An 18,238-nucleotide genomic window follows, 5' to 3' on the forward strand; every position below is an offset into this window, starting at 1 on the left:
AAGAGGGGAGGAGGCAAGGCTATGTTCCTGCTCTTGAGGAGTGGTTCCCAATGACCTACACTCTCCCAGGCTCCACTTCTTAAAAGTTCTACCACTTCCCGGTCCCATGGTAAGAGAGGGCTGTACCTCTTAACACATGGTCCCGTGACAGACACACATCCATACCACAGCAGGGGGAGTTGATGTCTATGCAATACTGAGTGCTACTTTCCATGGAACACTATATATTTCCACTTATTTAGGCTTCTTACAAAGCAGTGGTTTCTCTGCCTGTCTTTTGATATAACTTGTATTATTAACTGCTTTATCAATGATATCTTTTCTGGTGTATCTTCTGATTTTAGAAAGTATTTTCAGTCTTCCACTTATGAAATTACCTAAACCAAAGATAAACTCTCACCTTTATAGAGAAAAAGATGCAGTTGTTTAGAATATGGAGTCTAGGAATTTTTTTTCAGCCAAAGTTAACACTTGAGTGACCCTCCCCCATCATCACTGGACTAGAAGGCATTGCATTGTAGGTGAAGTCTACTCAGAAGGACACCAACTTAAAGATATGACATTTTTTTATTCTGTCCCTGTAAACCCTCTCTTATCTCAATTTTATGTAAAGACTCGGGCCATAGGAACTCATCTTAGTTTCTTTTGCTGTCACTCTGATAAAATAACCCAACCCAAGCAATTTAAGGGAGTGAGGACTTATTTTTAACTCACAGTTCAGGGGTGCAGTCTATCATGGTGGGCGGAGTCACATCACACTCACAGAGCAGAGGATGATGCACATTAGTGCTCAGCTGGCTTTCTCTGTTTTATGTAGTCCAGGATCCTCCCTCGGGAAGTGGTTCCGCCTACAGTTGGCGTTGGTCTTCCCAGCTCAATTCACCTCCTCAAGACAATCCCTCACAGCTTTCCATTAACCTTACTCTATATAATCCCTCACAACCTTCCTTAGAGGCTAACAATAATCTAAATAATTCCTCACAGCCTTCCCCAGAGGCTAACATTAATCTAGATAACCCCCTTATAGCCTTCCCCAGAGGCTAAATTTACCCTAGATAATCCCTCACAGCCTTCCTCAGAGGCTAACCTTACCCTAGATAATCCCTCACAGCCTTCCTCAGAGACTAACCTTACCCTAGATAATCCCTCACAGCCTTCCTCAGAGGCTAACCTTACCCTAGATAATCCCTCACAGCCTTCCTCAGAGGCTAACCTTACCCTAGATAATCCCTCACAGCCTTCCTCAGAGGCTAACATCAATCTAGATAATCCCTCATAGCCTTCCTCAGAGGCTAACCTTAATCTAGATAATCCCTCAGGAATTTTCGCAGAACATATCTCTGGTGTGATTCTAGATTCTGTCAAGCTGACAATAAGAACTGTCATCTGACTCTGTGGGACTCCTTACTGAGCCCCAGATTTCAGCCTCCTACCAGTTGCTCCATGCCTGACTTTAGCTCTCTTGCATTATGAACTTTCACTCATCTCTTTGGGTGGAGACCAAATACACACTCACTCTCTCTCTCTCTCTCTCTCTCTCTCTCTCTCTCTCTCTCTCTCTCTCTCTCTCTCTCTCTCTCTCTCTCTCTCTCTCTCTCTCTCTCTCTCTCCCCAATGGGTACAAAAAAGCAGCCACAGCCACATGCCACTTTAACATGAGAGCAATCTGGTTAGGTTCAGACTTCTTCAGCAATCAGTTTTTTTAGCATTAGCAATTTGAGAAAATTCTGAGGTCAAGGCAAGTTTCAATTTGTAATGAGAGTTCTCCTTGGAAACCGTGTATGATTGGTTGTTCACGTCTGTACTTCTCACCCTCCACGTGACATTTCTCTCTCTTTACATGTATTTCCCTGCCTTTTTAGTATTTTTCAGGAATGCTTGCATTCATTATCATCAGTGGCTTCTAAAGTATCTTTTAAACCTATGGGATGCTTACAAAACTGAAATTATGACCCAGAACCACAGTTTATAAGAGGCCCAGAGCTGAACATACTATTTCCTTAAATGCTCAGAGGGGCACTGATGATGTATTCACACCGGAACCCTTAGGAGACAGGGGACCCAGTCCACTAAGACCAGTTTCCTCACAGCTGGAAGGGGTGTGCGGGGGAAATTTCACATTCTACTCAGCAGAAAGCACTTTAAACAGCTTTAATTTTAATTGTTGGAAGTGTCTGGCCTGCCATTTCCTATTTGCAGCATGTATTTTAATTGGGACCGTCTTTCTGCTCTTGAGAAGTCTTTTGCCGTCTTGGTACTTTTCCTTCTGGATACCAGCTATTCTCATCTCCTCCCTTTCTGTCTTGAGATTCACTCTAGTTTCATGGACAAAATGTCCTTTTATCCTCAAGTGGCTCATCAAAATTATCCAAGAATTTCTTCTAGCCAGGTGGTGGTGGTGCACGCCTTTAATCCTCGGGAGGCAGAGGCAAGCCTGGTCTACAAGAGCTAGTTCCAGGACAGCCTCCAAAGCCACAGAGAAACCCTGTCTTGAAAAACAAACAAAAGCAAACAACAACAACAACAACAACAACAAATAATTCCTTCTACTATCATGAAAATACCTACTTTAGAGTCAACCAGTGGTGACCCTTAGTGTTTTGGAACATGCCTCCATTCTGTTACAGAAAAGTGGTGTGAGCTGGCTGCTTGGTTTGTATGTGTGTATCCTTATTTACATTGTGAAAAGAATATGGGTTAGGGTTCTTCAAATAACCAATGGGGTATCTATCTAATACATCAGTAGAGAGACTGTTACAGCCCACAAGATCATGGAAACTGTAAATTCTATAGTTTGCTATCTTTAGGGAGTCCCAGAAGATCTAGTGGTATAATCTGGTCAGTGTTTGAAGACCCAAGAACCTAAGGGAGGATATAAGTCCTGGAATCTGAGGGCCAGAGAAACCAGGACAGGAAAAAAATGGATGGCCCAACTCAAGGAGACAGTCTCTTCTCCTCCCCCTTTTTATTTTATGCTGGATCCAAATGGATAGATCCTGCCTTCCCTCCCCATAAATGAGGGTGGATCTCCTTTACTCAGTCTACTGATTTAAATGCTAACCTCTCCCCAAGATAGCTCAACCACATCCAGAAATAGTATTCCGCCAGCTATCGGGATGTTTCTCAGCTCTGTCCAAATGACTCCTGAAATTACTCCCCATCACTCAGGGCCTGTTCAAGGGGCTGTTAGTACAGCAAGCACCGACTGTGTTGCTTGCATGCATGAGTGCTTTATGTGTATAAAAGCTCAGCAAGAATACTCATGTGCATATGTGTTTGCCTGCATATACATACATACAGATGCATACACATAGATTCATACACACAATGCAAAATTACCCACCTCCCTGTGAATATAAACCTGTTTAGGTAGCCCCTGTTACTCAAATGCTGAAATACAAACTTCATATGACCTCTGCTGTGTAGTGACATTACAGGATTTCTCAAGTACATCCATCACTTCAAATGAACACAGCCATAAGAGATCAGAGAGTCTTTCCTATCATCTAAAAATAACCGTGTCGCTCTTTTGACAATACAGATTTTACATACACACACACACACACACACACGTGCACAAATGTATAATTTTTAAAAAATATTGTTTCATGATTTTTTAAAAAAATTTGTTTCTCTTCTAAGTTTACATCCTATGAAAGGAACTATCATCTTTACACAAATTCTAAGTCTTTTTGTCACAAAAATCTGTGTTGCTTGTGCCACAGAAGCAAGAGCTGGGATTCCACTGTTTACTTCTCTTGACTAATGGGATTTGAAAGGCTATTAAAGTAAGAAGGAAATAATACCCTGTGATAATAACCAAAGGATGGGTCCAGGGGGACAAGAAGAAAAAGAACCTGAGAAATATCAAAAGGGGGACTTAATAAGCATAAGGGAGGGAATCGCTTGACAAATGAGTTGATAGCAGACACTCCAAGGAGAGCCAGTTTGTCTGCCGTAGCCATCAGGTATCAGCATGTTAGAGTGTGTGGCAGCCCTGGGATAGAGGACTGAGGAGGGACACGCTCACAAATGGCAAGATGATGAGTGACTTAGGACTTCTGCTGGATGATGAATGAGCTGGTGACACACACCTGACAAGGGACAGGAAAAGAGCCCTAGAAAAGAAGCAGAGCAGACAGCACAGCAAGGTGAAGGAAACCCACACTCCTGGACCAGAGGACTCCGAAATGCGCTGTCGGGAGCAGGCAGAAACCTGCCGGGTCTGCTTTGGCAATTGTGGGAAACATAAGAAAACTCCTGCTCCAGGGAGCACCAAGACCCCATCGTGTGCCTGGCTGTTTGTGATGTGTGTCTGGTCTTCCTGCACTAACACTTGTCCTCCTCATCCCTCGTGATTGCCGTCTGTAAAGGGGCAATGATGATAATAATAGCACCACCCATCCTTCCCTGCGAGGTCGTTTGAAGAGCTCAAAATGCTGGAAATATTACTAGCGCATAGGGAACTAGGGTTGTGGGTGCTGCTGCTAACCTATCATCCTTAGACTCTTAGAAACGATGTGTGCATTTCTGCGTGTGTATGTACACGCGCGCATGTTGTCCGGAAGAGGGTGTCAGATACCCTGGAGCTGGAGTTTTAGGCAGCTGTGAACTGCCTGACATGGATGTTGAGCTGTCTCTCTAGCCCCTGTCTGTTTTCTCCTCAGAGTGCAAACTTCACCTTACACATCCTCAGTGCCTAGTTTAGCAAATGCCTCCCTCGTGAGAGTCCCTGAGTAGTGTCTGTTGAGCAAATGGAATGCTGATAAGTTCCTTTTCTCATTCATAACAGTAGGAAGTGGTACAGACTTTGGGGGAAGTCCATAGGATTTTTTTTTTGCTTTCACTTTCCAAGGTGACATTTCAAACTTCACCAACACCAGAGAATTTAAATTTGCGTTTATAATTTTAATAGAAGTAAATGCATAAATCCATAAAAAGAGTGATTGAAGTGAGGACAAAAGAATAGTAATGAATTAAAAATCCAAGAAGAATGGAAACATTCAAAGAAATTCAACATTCTTTGAACATACTCATCACTGTGTTCATATCTTATTGTCAGATAAAATAGGAAAAAGAATTAAAGGGAAAACAATATAGAGATTTTTAGATGTGATATTCAGCAATCTTGTGACAATATAAGTTGAAATTATAGATGAAATGCCTAGTTTCCATGAACAATTTAGAGAGTCAAAAGTATCCTACGAAATACACCCAAATAGAGCAATGCCCATTGAATGCTTGAATTAGGCTGAGCTAGACTTCAGTTCCTTGCTAGACAGCAGAGCTTGGTAACTCCAGGTGAATTCTACCTTAAGGAAAAGTTAGTAAAAACCACTGTATGTTTTTTAGCATGGTTGACAGTGTTTGTTTGAACTTCACAGTATGGGGTGCCCTTAAGCTGAGATATCTTAGGGATAAATGTTTTCAGTATTTGCAAACATGAAACATTAAGGGGCTAGTGCACCATCTCTGCTCCTGGGGAATCCTAGCTCCTGAGGATTTGCCTTGTTGCTGAGTTTTTCATAATGGAAGCAAAAACCACCTCCTTCTCCCTCTTTCTGGCAGTGCAGAGATGTTTCCAATTCGTGGTATCATTTATATTGTTAGTTTACAGTCTGCCTTGCCAGTATGCCGTGTATAGACATCCCCAAGCCAAAATTTATGTATCCACGATTGATGCCAACTTATATTCAATGTAGTTTATATATGTTCCCGATTAGACTGTTTCTTTTAGTAGACATGGGAACAATCTGGAGTCTGTGTTCTGACTTTGTTTTGTCTTGGCGACTGTGTAAACATCAAGCTGTCTTCTGAGTTCCTTCACCCAATATGGGGGTGGGTGTTACTGCTTGGCTTTGTGTGAAATGAGGTGCAGGGTACGGCACATGCTCTTCTTGGTGAGAGCAGATTTTTCAGGGCACAGGCAGTGTTGTTCATATATGAAGGTCTGCAGACCTTTCTGGAAGGTGTGGGAAAGCAGGTTGTGAAGCAAGACTAGATCCCCAGCCGGCATCAGCTGTTCATGTGTGGTCTAGTGGTCCTTCTTCTCCAAGCTGTCATTTACAACCACACTTGATGAGTTAAATTTGAGTTGAAGCCCTCAAGCTAGGTAGAGGATACACTGACTGGTCTTGTTGACCCAGGTTAAATTATCTGATTAGAATTCAGATCCAGGTTCACATTTACATGAAAAATTTTGAGAAAATGACCATGGAGTTTTCCCTCAGGCCACTGAAATTAGGAGGCCTTGGTATGGATTAGGTTCTTGCCCTATGTTGAATTTGAACTACAGCATTTTCCTTTCATGATACCACGTGGCCAGAATCACTGTCTCTGAATTCTTGTATGAATTCTTCGTGGCCTCTGGCAGTTTCCTGTTGGGCTGGATTTTACCAAGGTGTGGGCATTGTAGACCACATGACAGAGGCATGTCATGTGGAAACACAAAGATCCTTTCCAAATTCATTCTGAACCTGCTATTTCGGTGTTGGAAACTTTCTAAAGACCCACATCCCCACAGGTGAACAGCCAGGCTACTCAGTGTGTCTCTGTACCTGCCAGGCGTCACCTGATCCTCCCTTATCATCAAGCTCCAGCCACACTCCTCCTCCCTGTTCCCAGAGTCTAGAACCTTCTCTCCCCAGGTAGCTGCAGAGCCCTGCATCTTCAGGTTTTTGTTAAGTTTCAGCATACCACAGAGTCCAGCCCCACTGAGAATCTCCCATCCTCCTCCTGGCTCCATCTCCACGCTTTGATTTCCTCTACTTAGCGCCTGTATGAGTTTTGTGTCGCTACAATGCAACAGCCAACGTGTGCTACATGTGAAGACAAGAGAGTTATGTTTTGCTTCACGGTTCTGGAGGCCGAGTTGCTTTAGGCCTCTGGTGAGGGAGGCATATCATGGTAGGAACATATGTCATATCTTCAGCTAGGAAGCAGTGAGCAAAGAGACAGACAGGTTCCACGGCCCCTTTTGATGGCGTATGTTTGAAAGACCTCCTGCTAGGTTCTGCTTCTTAAAGATGCTAGTGATATTACTTAGGAACCAAGCCTTCCTTCCTTCCTTCTTTCCTTTTTTCCCCCTTCCCTCCCTCCTTCCTTCCAAGGTGTATTTATTTATTTAAAAAATACAAGTGATCTGTCTTCGAGTATAACTTTATGCCAGAAGAGGAATCAGATCTCTCCATTTCTTTATTTTTTTGTGGAGGCGGGGACAGGGTTTCTCTGTGTAGTCCTGGCTGTCCTAGAACTTACTTTATAGACCATGCCTGCCTCAGACTCATAAAGATCTTCCTGCCTCTGCCTCCCTAGTGCTGGAATTAAAGGCGTGCACCACCACTGCCTGGCAGGAACCCAGTCTTTAACACGGGGACCTTTGAGGGACACTCAACCAAGTTACAGCACCATCCTGAATCCTCTGATTTGTTCATCCTCTCACTCTTTGAGGTTCATTCACTGTGTAGTCCTGCTGCACCCCATACTGAGACCGGTTCCTGACACCTGGAAGGTATGCTCAGATATTTATTGTGCGACCACACAGATGAGTTCAGAAGTCATAAACTACAGGTGCAAGATGGGACATTTGACTCCTGGCAGTTCCTCCTTAGAAGTCCACTGACCTTTTAGGCCCTGATTCAGTGACCTAAGCGTTCTCCATTTATCCTGTTCTGTGCCTCCTGCAAATTGTGGCCACGTGCTTTGTGCTTCCCCAGAGACATTACATGAGCTTCAAGTTGGGTCCCCCATCAACCCTTTGTGCTGTGAGAGCGACTCTGAAAGCCAGGCTAATTTGCTGCCAGGTACATAGAGTGTACACCCCCATGGAAAGCAGCCCTCCATGCAACTGTTGTACTGTCTATGAGCCAGTATTGGTCTCCAGTGAGCCCTGTGTCAACGGTTAGAATCCCTGGTTCTAGCTGCCAGAGTGTGGGTATGCTTGTGCATGTGTGTGTGTGAAGCCTAGTGCTGCCTTTTCTCCATTTCTAAGCACCTAGTATGGAACGTGTGAATGCCAGTGCAGCTCTCTACCACTGGGACCCCGTATTCTGCCCCTTGTTTGTTTGAGACAAGGTCTTGCAACATAACCAAGGCTGGCCCTGAATTTTTTTTTTAACATTGAACAGCTGGTTGTCCGGCTTGCTAAGATCACATACCCAAATACTTTATGATACTTATTATTAAAAAAGAAATCATGCCAGGAGGTGGTGGCACACACCTTTAATCCCAGCACTCGGGAGGCAGAGGCAGGCGGATCTCTGTGAATTTGAGGCTGGTCTGATCTGACAGCCTCCAAAACAATACAGAGAAACCCTATCTCTTAAAACCAAAAAAAAAAAAAAGAAAAAGAAAAGAAAAACAAATCATGCCTGGCACTGGAAACCTAGCCAACTACTCAGAGCTAATTCAGTCAAGGATATTGAAGGAGAGCCTGAAACTGAAACTGCCATTTTGCTAAACTAGCATTATATCGCTAACTATGGTCTAAACATCTGTTCTGGTGCCCACAGACAAGTGCAGTCCTCACCTCTCTTCAAGGAAACTTCTCTTTGCAACAGACAGAGACTATTATAAACAACCACAGTCAATCAAGATGCAGAGTTGTGGAGCCCAGCCCTAAATGATGTATCTACAACCCAGCTCCTACACCCAAGGCTCAGGGGTCATTTGAGGAAGAGGGGTGGGCAGAAAGATGATAAGAGCCAGAGGAACAGGGAGTTTGCTGTGAGAATGTCTTCTGTTGAAACATCAGAAACTGTCATCATAAAGTGTCATCATCATGACTGCCCAAACATGACCTGAACAAGAACAACACTAATAGACATGTTGATGTGAATGGGGGAAAGTCCACAAGGCCTTGAGCCTGCACAAAGAACTCCGGGCAATTAAGGAATGCTAAGAGTGGGGGAGAATTGCTTCCCCAGGGAAGAGCACACCAGTCTGCTACGCAGTACCATACAGTCAGTCCTGATCACATATACATATGAGTAACAATATACAGATTGAGCAGGTTATATTATGTATGTAAGAACACACACACACACACACACACACACACACACACAGATAACTTTTATTAAGAAAAGGAGCCAAGAATTTAAAAGAGAATGGGGGGAGGGTACAGAGAGGGTTTGGAGGTGAGAAAGGAGAAATGTAATTATGTTATAATCTCAAAAACATTAAAAATGAAAAAGAGAGATTGGCATCACTAATCAGTGGAGAAATGCAACTAAGAACCAAGAGATACCATCTCCCATCTGTTGGAAAGGTTATCATGAAATAAACAAGTAATAAAAAACATATTATTATGTCTCAGGTATGTTTGTAACATGTGTTTCCTTGTGTTTATATATGTTTGCATGTAAAATATAGTAATGATACTGTGTGAGACAGGAAAGCAATGAAAACTTAAAAATTAAGAAATCAAGCACAGAAGTCCTTACTAGCAAGGTTTATTTAGTGACTTACCCACTTTCTTGTGATGTGACGGGGATAGACATTTAGAAGGAGGTGATGTTAGTTCCTGAGTTACCATGGAAGGTTCAGGCTTTTCTCAGTATGCTGAGCAGTGGCAGGGAACAGCTGTCCTAGTCACTCGCCCATCGCCTGGGAGCCTACTGCCCTCTGGGGTGGTATGAAGCTGCCCTGTGCGTCATGATACTCAGTAGTTTGGCTGCATTTGGTACATTTGTAGCCTATGGTATTTCCATCTTGTTACAGGTGTGTTGAGACATGGCCTCATCACAAATGCGCAAACGTGTTTTGGTGCAAGGCAAGAATTGTTCTTTTCTATAGAAATCTGAGATGGAGAAGCCTGAGCTTCCTGTTGTATTTAACCAGGACTTCTCAAGGGCATTTTCAATGACTATTTATGTCAGGCCATCCTCACTTGGCTCCAAACTTTTCTTTGAGCTGTAAGTAGCTAGTTATTCACACAACTGGAAACAAATCAGCACTCTTGACCTGTGGCTTAAAATTCTTATGTTTGCCCAGATAGACTGGAAAAGACTAGATAAGATCAGATTTTGTTCAAGGTCATCTGCCCTCCTTTATTGCCAAGAATCCACAAAATGAGAGCATTTTCTGAAGGTCACATGGCCTCATTAAAATAGAGAGAAAGAGAAATCTCTGAATAATGCCGCCACAAATCTTTGCTTACTCAGGAGATTGGAAGCCGCCACAGAAGATGATAGGGCAGTGAATTTGGAAGTCTGCAAAGAGGGCTGCGTGGAGGAGCTAAAGGAAAATGCCCTTTACATGAAGCCGGTCCATAAAACAGCAAAGAATTTAGTTAATGCAAACATTTTCTTTAATGGGCTTAATTTCCAGAGACAAGTGGATGCTAGCAAGCAGACTGCCCTAACAAAGCGAGCGCAGTCTGCAGGGCCTCTGCTCTAGCTGCTCTCTGCTGCCATCTTGGGGCGGGGTGTGTGCAAAAAGGAGGTCCATGAACAGAGACAAAGCTTTTTCCTTGGAGCAGAATCCTGGCTCCCTCAGAATGAAGGCATTTCTTACACCCGCGCTCTCAGAGAATTTCCTCCATTTCCCACTGGTTTCTTCTCTGAGCTTAGGTCATGGACATCTGCCTGCCCCCCCCCCCTTTTAGTTTTACCTTCCTCTTTAAAGGCCTGGCTGTTCACATCTTCTTTGATTTCTGTTTACCTTGACCATCCAAAGCTCCCATCATGCTTTTCCTTGTCTGCTGCAGCTTCTGCTCCTGAGGCACCTGCCTGGAACTGGATCCTAGTTCTGTTGCTTAGCAGCTGGGCAAACCTCCAAATGTTACTCATTTTCTGTGTCTCCTTTTTCCCCATTTGAAAAGCGGTGATCACCATGGTGATTCGTCCAGTTGTCATGAGAATTTAAGTAGTTTATGATGAAGCACTCCGTCCAGCATCTACTGAGGAATGTGTGTCAGCTGTCACCATGACTCTGCCTCGCTGGGGCATGCACAGTTGAAGCACTGTGGCAGGCGCTCCCAGAGAGGCAGGAGAGGTGGCAGCAGAGCTGGGATCTTGAGACCACGGCACCACCTTGGGTTTCAGGGAACGTTCCACACTCAAGTTGGCTTTACATTACTCCCAAACCAGAGCTTGAGACAAGGAAGTGGAGGCAGAGCCAGGATGCTGGAAGATTCTCTGAGGGCCATCAATGAGGATGCTAATCTGGCCTGGAATGCCAATGATCTGGTGATCTGGACGTGAACAGGATGCCCAGACCTGTCCCTGGAGTCAACCAGTAGCAGAGGGTCCTCAGACAGGGAGTCTATCAGAGAGGACCCTGGACGCTTAGAGAGCACATGACACCTGGCCAGGAAGCAGGTGCCACACACCACACAGTGCCCACTAGGGTGACTGGATCCAGCAGCTGACAGAGCCAGCACAGGCATGTGTGCTATAAGGATAAGTCCCTTACTGTAGCTACACTGGAAAGGTGTGTGTGTGTGTGTGTGTGTGTGTGTGTGTGTGTGTGTGTGAGTGTGTATGTATGTTTATATGTGTGTATGAGCATGTGTATATATGTATGTATGTGTATATGTATGTATCAGTGTGTGTATGTATTTTTATGTGTGTGTATGAGTGTGTGTATGTGTGTGTCATGTGTGTATGTATGTATGAGTGTGTGTATGAGTATATGTATGTATGAGTATGTGTGTGTATGTATGTATGTATGTACAGCCCCCCAACCCTATCCCCTCCTATACACTCTGCTGAGCAAGCTCCCCAGGGTGGATTCTTATTCTTAGTGAGGGTGGGGATGGTGACAATACCCCGTATAAGCCCCTGGTGACGGCTTTTACATACTAAGGAAACACATGGCCTGTGTCTCCTGTGAGAACCAAGGTTGTGGGAAGGAGCCATAATTTGTTCAGGGCCTTGAAACCTTGGCAGTCCCCATAGTGTTGGGATTTGGTTCACAGTTCATCTAGCTTGGACAAGGTTGCACACTTTACACAGGGAAGAGCAGACTTGGCAAATTGCAAAAACTTACCAAGGCACATTTGCATAGACCTGGGTGCGGACAAGTCTGTGTCTATAGGTGGCATGTGTGAGACTGTGTGTGTTGCCTATGCCCATCTGAATAAGTGTTTATATGTTTATAGGTGTGTGTTTATACCTGTGTGTTGTGTTTCAGTGTATGTGTGCTATGAGTTTATGTGGGTGTGCTGTGTATGTGTTTGTGTTGTGTGTGTTTTTCTATGCCTGTGCTATGCACATGTGTTTACATGCATTTACATATGTATGTATATATGTGTGGTATATATATATACACATATATATGTTGTTATATGACTATCTGTCACTGTATGATATAGTGTGTGTTTGTGAATGTGTGTCTGTGAAGTGTGTGTGTTTGAGCATGTATCTCTATGGCATCTGCGTGTATGTAGGTTGTGTTGGCTGATTTTTGTCAGCTTGACACAAACTTGGACATAATTTTGTGATAGTCTCTACTGAGAAATCAACTCCACCAGAATGTTCTCTAGGCAAGCCTATGGGGGAATTTTCTTTTATATTTTAATTATTTTGCATTTTCTTAATTAATTATTGACGTGGTGAGCTCACTCTGGGCAGTGCCACCCCTGGACAGGCGGTACTGAGTTATATAAGAAAGAAGGCAGATTAAGCCAGTAAGTAGCATTCCTCTGTGATCCCTGCTTCTGTTCTTGCCCTGCCTTCTATCAGTGATGGACTGTGACTTTCTAGTTGTTAGCTAAAATAAACCCTTTCCTCTTCAAGTTGGGCTTAGCTCTGGTGTTTATCACAGCAATAGAGAGCAAACCAAGACATAGGGTGCTTGAGTGTTTAATTGACCACACTCCTCTATGTGTGACCTCCCTGGCTCTCAGAGGCCACTAATGTAGTTTCTTTCCCGTGTGTTTTTAGGAGATGGATCACCCTTTTTAGCATGTGCTGTTGTACGGACTCCATTATCTACAAGCACCAGGCTGCTCTGTGGACACGTGTGTGGCTGCTTTGGAGCAGGCTGTCTGTATGGGCACTGTGTATACTCCTGTGGGCTCAGAATTCTCAGATCAAGATACCAACCTCTGCTCGCCACCCTTTGGTGGACTAGCTGTGTTGACTGAGGCAGTGGCTTGTGGAACTGTCCTCCTTGGGGACTTATGCAGCTGGACAGTCATCTGTGCTGCCCTGAGAGCCAGGTGTCATGTAACAGGGAGTGTCACAGTAGGGCAGTGCTCCTAGGAACCCTGTCCATCAAAGAGTCTTGGCTGAAAGTAGGAAGAATATGAACTGATTTGGACAGCCTTTCTACCAGGGTGGGATGCCACTGCAAACAAACGGGATTGTGTAGATTAGCAGGATGGAGGCTTCTGGAAAATGGTTTGTAGCTCCAGGGCGAAGGTTTCCTTATGCTTTGCTCTGCTCTTGGTTTTTATTAGTTACCTAAGACTGGCTTTAAAAATGGCAGTTTATGAATGTAGCAACATGCTTTTACTCTGAGAGTTCAATGCCAGTCTGGTCCCTCTGTGAGTTCAATGCCAGCCTGGTCTACTCAGCTATCACAGGCCAGGCGGCGCTACATGGTGACACCCTGCCTCAAAAGAGCTCCAACAGCTCTGCATCTTTGCATATGAGTGCATATAATTGCAGTTCCTGAGAAAGTGACCCTTGATTTCTGGAGTCTCTCAGGCTGGCAGTGGCCCTGTGAGAAATCCACATATACACCGCGTGTTTGCCTTGTGTGAGGCCAGGAGTAAGAACAATGCTTCTGTCTTTAGGAGAAACCAGGGTTCTTGAATATCCTATATATTTTAAATATGGTGCAGATATCATGTTTATTCTAAGTGCTGGGGTGCAGGTTGTGGTGGAGTGCTTGCCCAACATGTATGAGGGAATGTGTTTGCTCCCATCTGTCAATAAGCAACAAACAAAAACAGGTTTCCCCCCGAAGGAATTCATCTGAATAAACTTGAATCATTTAGTATAGAAAGTATATAATTTTTATTACTCCTTTACATAGAATTTATTTTATACCTAAAAGTTATTTTTACCCCAATATTTTTTCCATCTTGAGTAGGTGGTTACAAGGTTTAACATTTCTACGTGTGAAGCAGGAGTTTTGGCTCAGTGATAGAGTATGTGCTTAGCTTGCCTGAGGCCCTGGGTTTGATTCCTGGAACCAGAAGAAAAAAAAAAGGCCAAATATAGCAACGCTTAAACAGAGAATTCCCACCTCTGCCCCAGCCCAATCCCTCTCACACCTAATTACTTTTTCATTTCTTTAAGGGAAAATAGTAAGATGCCTGTGCTATTCATGGTTCTCTATAGCACAGATCACCCAGGGAGGGACAGGCATAGAGACAAAGGCAGACAGAAAGCAGACAGAGGCCTGTGTGACTCAAGCCTGCAGGGCACAGGTACAGGCTCAAATAGCAGTCCGAGTCTGAATACCACAGGACAGCAGGCTGGAACGCTGATGGGATTTTTTCCATGCCGTGCTCTGGGAAGGAACTGTTTCTACTTTGGGGAACCAGTCTTTGCTCTTACAGCCTCCAACTTACTGGGTGAGCCCCACATCCACTTTGGAGCGAGAGCTACTTTTCATGATCTTTCTATAGATATTAATGGATTCTAAAGACTACTGTCACACCTACGTTTAGATGACTCAATGACCGAGTAGTTGTGTGCCATGGCCTGCCCAAGTTCACTTGTAAAATTGTCCATAGCTGTTCCTTTCTGAAGACATATCAAGGAAGAGCAACTATCCCATTGTTCCTTCAGTTTAGCTAAGAGTTAAGAGTGCTTTGCCTTCTCCTGCTAGTAGCTCATTTGGAAATCTTTCTGCACTGGACCCAAGAGTTTCCCCATCTCTTCTGACCCGTTCATATAACATTCTTTGCAGCTATAAAATTTGAATAAATGTGATTATATCAAAGTGAAAGAAAGATTTTTGCATGGCTAAATAAATAAACAAAACATTTTTTCAAAAGCAAACAAACCCCCAAAACATAATAAGCTGGGGAAAATATTTCCAAGTCAGATCACAAGCAGTTCTTACTTCCTAGAAATGTATTTGAAAAAGACCACAAACAGCCAAATGAAAACTGAACATAGACACAGAGCTCACAGGAAACGAGACATAAGAAACCTTAACCACATGAACACTGAAGACTTCCTATGGGAACAGAAATTTCAGAGACAACATGGAAATAACAAATTTTACCTGTAGGTTTGGGCGAATTCCCCACCAGCTAGATAACATAATCTTTTTGTAATGTTGTAGGGACACAGAGCACTCTCATACTTTGTAATAGGGGTATAAATGGAGCATCCCCCAGGGAGAGAACTTGGTAGGGTTTAACCAACTATAAGTTAGTTCGGGGTTCAATCCATCGTGCTCTGGAAGGCAGGCCTGTGCTGGGAAATGGGACCTTATCCCAACAGTGATGCAGAAGACACCAGGGTCTTCTTGAGGAAGCAGCTGGTAAACTATAACACAGTTAGGTAGAAATCCCATATTTAGCAATATTGCAAATGGAAAGCACACCTTAGGGCTGTATAGATAATATAAGCTACAGGTGTGCCTTTACCTCACCTTACAAATGTGTGTGTCAGGTACCTCACATCTTCCCTCATCTCCTTCCTCACGGCATCTCAGTGACTCTACTTAACCATCTCCTAATCCACACAGCTGCTAGGATCTGGGCAGCTTCTGCTCTTTGCAAGGCGTGTCAGAGGGCTGGAATCTGCTGCAGTGTGCAGGGGATGGACTGGCCTTTGCTTGCAGCAAACCCTTTATGGGAGCAAGGGCCCAAGTGAGCGTCATTAGAGGCACAGATAAGACCCTATCAGCATGCTGCCTTGGCTCAGGAAGGAAAAAAAGTGCAAGCGTTGCCTTTGGCTTGGGGATCTCACCCAGGCTGTTTGCTTTTCTGATGCTGTCCTGCATTCTAGCTGTGGCGCCCTGGCAGTTTCTGGAAATACCTGAGAGCTCCCCTTGTTGTTTCCAGTGTGCTTCCTTACCCTTCCTCCTGTCACAGGACCTCCAGGTTCCAAGTCCTACCCACCTCCTTCCCTGATGGCCCTCCCACCCTGCCACAGCCTGCCTGTTTCCTCAGTAGTACTCAACACTAGATGCCTATGGATGTGGGGGTTTGCATGGTGTATTGTGAATGGGATTTAATTTGCAGACCCTGGAGAGTCTTCCATCCCTGCCGGGCTCAGTCTGCTGCAGACCAGTTCTGGTTCAATATGCCTGGTGGCACCTGCATCCTGACCCGGGCAACGCTCATCAACCTCCTAAGGCCTCTGTCTCCGCTCCTGAGCCGTGACATGAACACTGTGTCTTCATTCCCTGCTCGGTATGTGGCTACAGTGAGTAACGGACTTCACAGTGAAAGAATGAGCAGAAATACGAGGGAAGGCGTGAGCGAAGAAACCAGCCCTAAATGAATGCAGCAGAGTGAGTGTGGTAGGACTTTGGATTTAGATCTTAGCCACACTTGGTGGGAAGCTTGGAAAATTGTCATGAGCTGATGGGAGGGCCAGGAGTGCCCTCAGAGCCTTCAGAGTTCATCTCTACCCAGGCCTCTCTAGATGGAGTGCACGCCCTGTGCCCTGGAAGCTGGCTCTGGCTGGGTCACTCATGTGCCACAGCTCCCTCTTTCCACGGTCTCTGGCCTTCATGAACTGGAAGCAAGTGAAGCATTAAATCCACAGGGAAAGAGAAGTGGAGTCAAAAGTGGGAGCCGATAGTAAACCATGCACTCTGCTTTTCCTGCCAGCAATTCCCAGCTCTGGAGGCTTTTAGAACCTTTTTCCTCCTCATTTATTTTATGCCGTGGGTCACAACACAAGCTGGAGAGTTGGTCCTCCCGTCTGCCTTTTTGCAGCGGAGTTCCTTTCTGCTGCTGAGTTGCACGGCTCAGGCTAGCTGACCCACACGCTTCTGGCTGATGTGTTTCTCCCTCTCTTCTTGCCATAGGCACGTTGGGGATGCAGATGTGAACTACTACAGCTGGCCTTGAATTTTTATGTGGATTCTGAGGATCAAATTCAGGTCATCAGGCTTACACGACAAGCACTATCTGCCTGAGCTGTCTGCCCAACCAGTTTGTTTTGTTTTGGGTCCTAGAAATGGGACTCAAAGCATGTCTCACATATGCCATTCCTCAGCCGCATTGCCAGATCTTTAGTGTTGTCTTTTTTATTCTTTTTTTTTCTTTAATGCTTTAACAGCATTTCCATTCACAAATATGATTGGGTATGGTAGTTTGAATGTAATTGGCTCCCGGGAGTCTGTAGGGACACTATTGGGAGGTGTGGCCTTGTTGAAGTAGGTGTGGCCTTGTTGAAGGAAGTGCATTACTATAGGGGCAGGCTTTCTTGTCTCTTTTGTTTAAGCTTCTCTGAGTGTCACAATCCACTTCCTGTTGCCTTCTGATCAAGATGTAGCCAACACTGTGTCTGCCTGCACACCGCCATGTCCCCCACTACGATGAAAATGAACTGAACCTCTGAAACTGTAAGCCGCTACCTCAATTAAATGCTTTTCATTTTTTTATAAGAGTTGCTGTGATTATGGTATCACTTCACAGCAATAGAAATCATAACTGAGACATTGGGAGATGTTTGAAAGATCCTGGTGGCTTCCCAGGATAATAAATACTTTTATGAATGTCCTAGTGTTAGAATCACGAAAACCTGAAAACCTCTTCATGCTGGAGGTCATCACCGCTCTTCACAATCTCTCCGGCCTAACTTTTGTAATTCCAATTCCAGTTAGTGACTCGGTTTCCATTAGTTAGCTGCTAACTCATGGAATCAGAAAACACTGTGCCATTCTTTTGACATTCCCCCAGCAGTGCTCTGCCCACCTCCATCCCTCCACAAGCCCTCCTTCCTTAGCACTGCCTCCCAGGTGTCTGCTCCCTGCTCAGCTTTCCTCCCTGTCTATCATCTGGCACCTGACCAGTTTGCAACTCCCTCTGTGTGGTGCCCATGCTGACCTGCTCTTGAAGTCAGTCCATGTGTCAAACCATGGTCAGCCCTCAGGACCCAGTGAGATGTCATCCCTGACCCGGCAATGCACATGGAAAGAGGCGTGCTTGGTTTGGATTCTGGTTGCTAATGAATGAAGGTTTCTCCTCCATCCTTGTCTTCTTGAAAGAAAGAATTGAGCTGAGAAACAGAGACAGTGGCAGTTTAAACAGAAGTTGATTCGTACATCAAAGCAAAGCTTGTGCTACTAGGGAGACTGCAGTGGGTGGTCC

General features: G+C 44.6%; 1 protein-coding gene across 3 annotated transcripts in view; it reads left to right on the forward strand.

Moving 5' to 3' along the window:
• Nucleotides 1-18,238, forward strand: part of Fam189a1 (family with sequence similarity 189 member A1) — a 409,697-nt gene that overhangs the window by 205,590 nt on the left and 185,869 nt on the right. Inside the window, exon 2 of one of the 3 annotated variants that reach the window (XM_040730821.1) lies at nt 16,157-16,327. The exons of the other annotated variants lie outside the window; for them this stretch is intronic. The gene's annotated coding sequence lies outside the window, so the exon portion shown is untranslated. The remainder of the gene's footprint in view (nt 1-16,156; nt 16,328-18,238) is intronic. 3 annotated transcript variants of the gene reach the window in all.

The sequence above is a fragment of the Mesocricetus auratus genome, unplaced genomic scaffold (genome assembly GCF_017639785.1).
Source record: "Mesocricetus auratus isolate SY011 unplaced genomic scaffold, BCM_Maur_2.0 Super-Scaffold_4256, whole genome shotgun sequence".
NCBI classification, from domain to species: domain Eukaryota; kingdom Metazoa; phylum Chordata; class Mammalia; order Rodentia; family Cricetidae; genus Mesocricetus; species Mesocricetus auratus.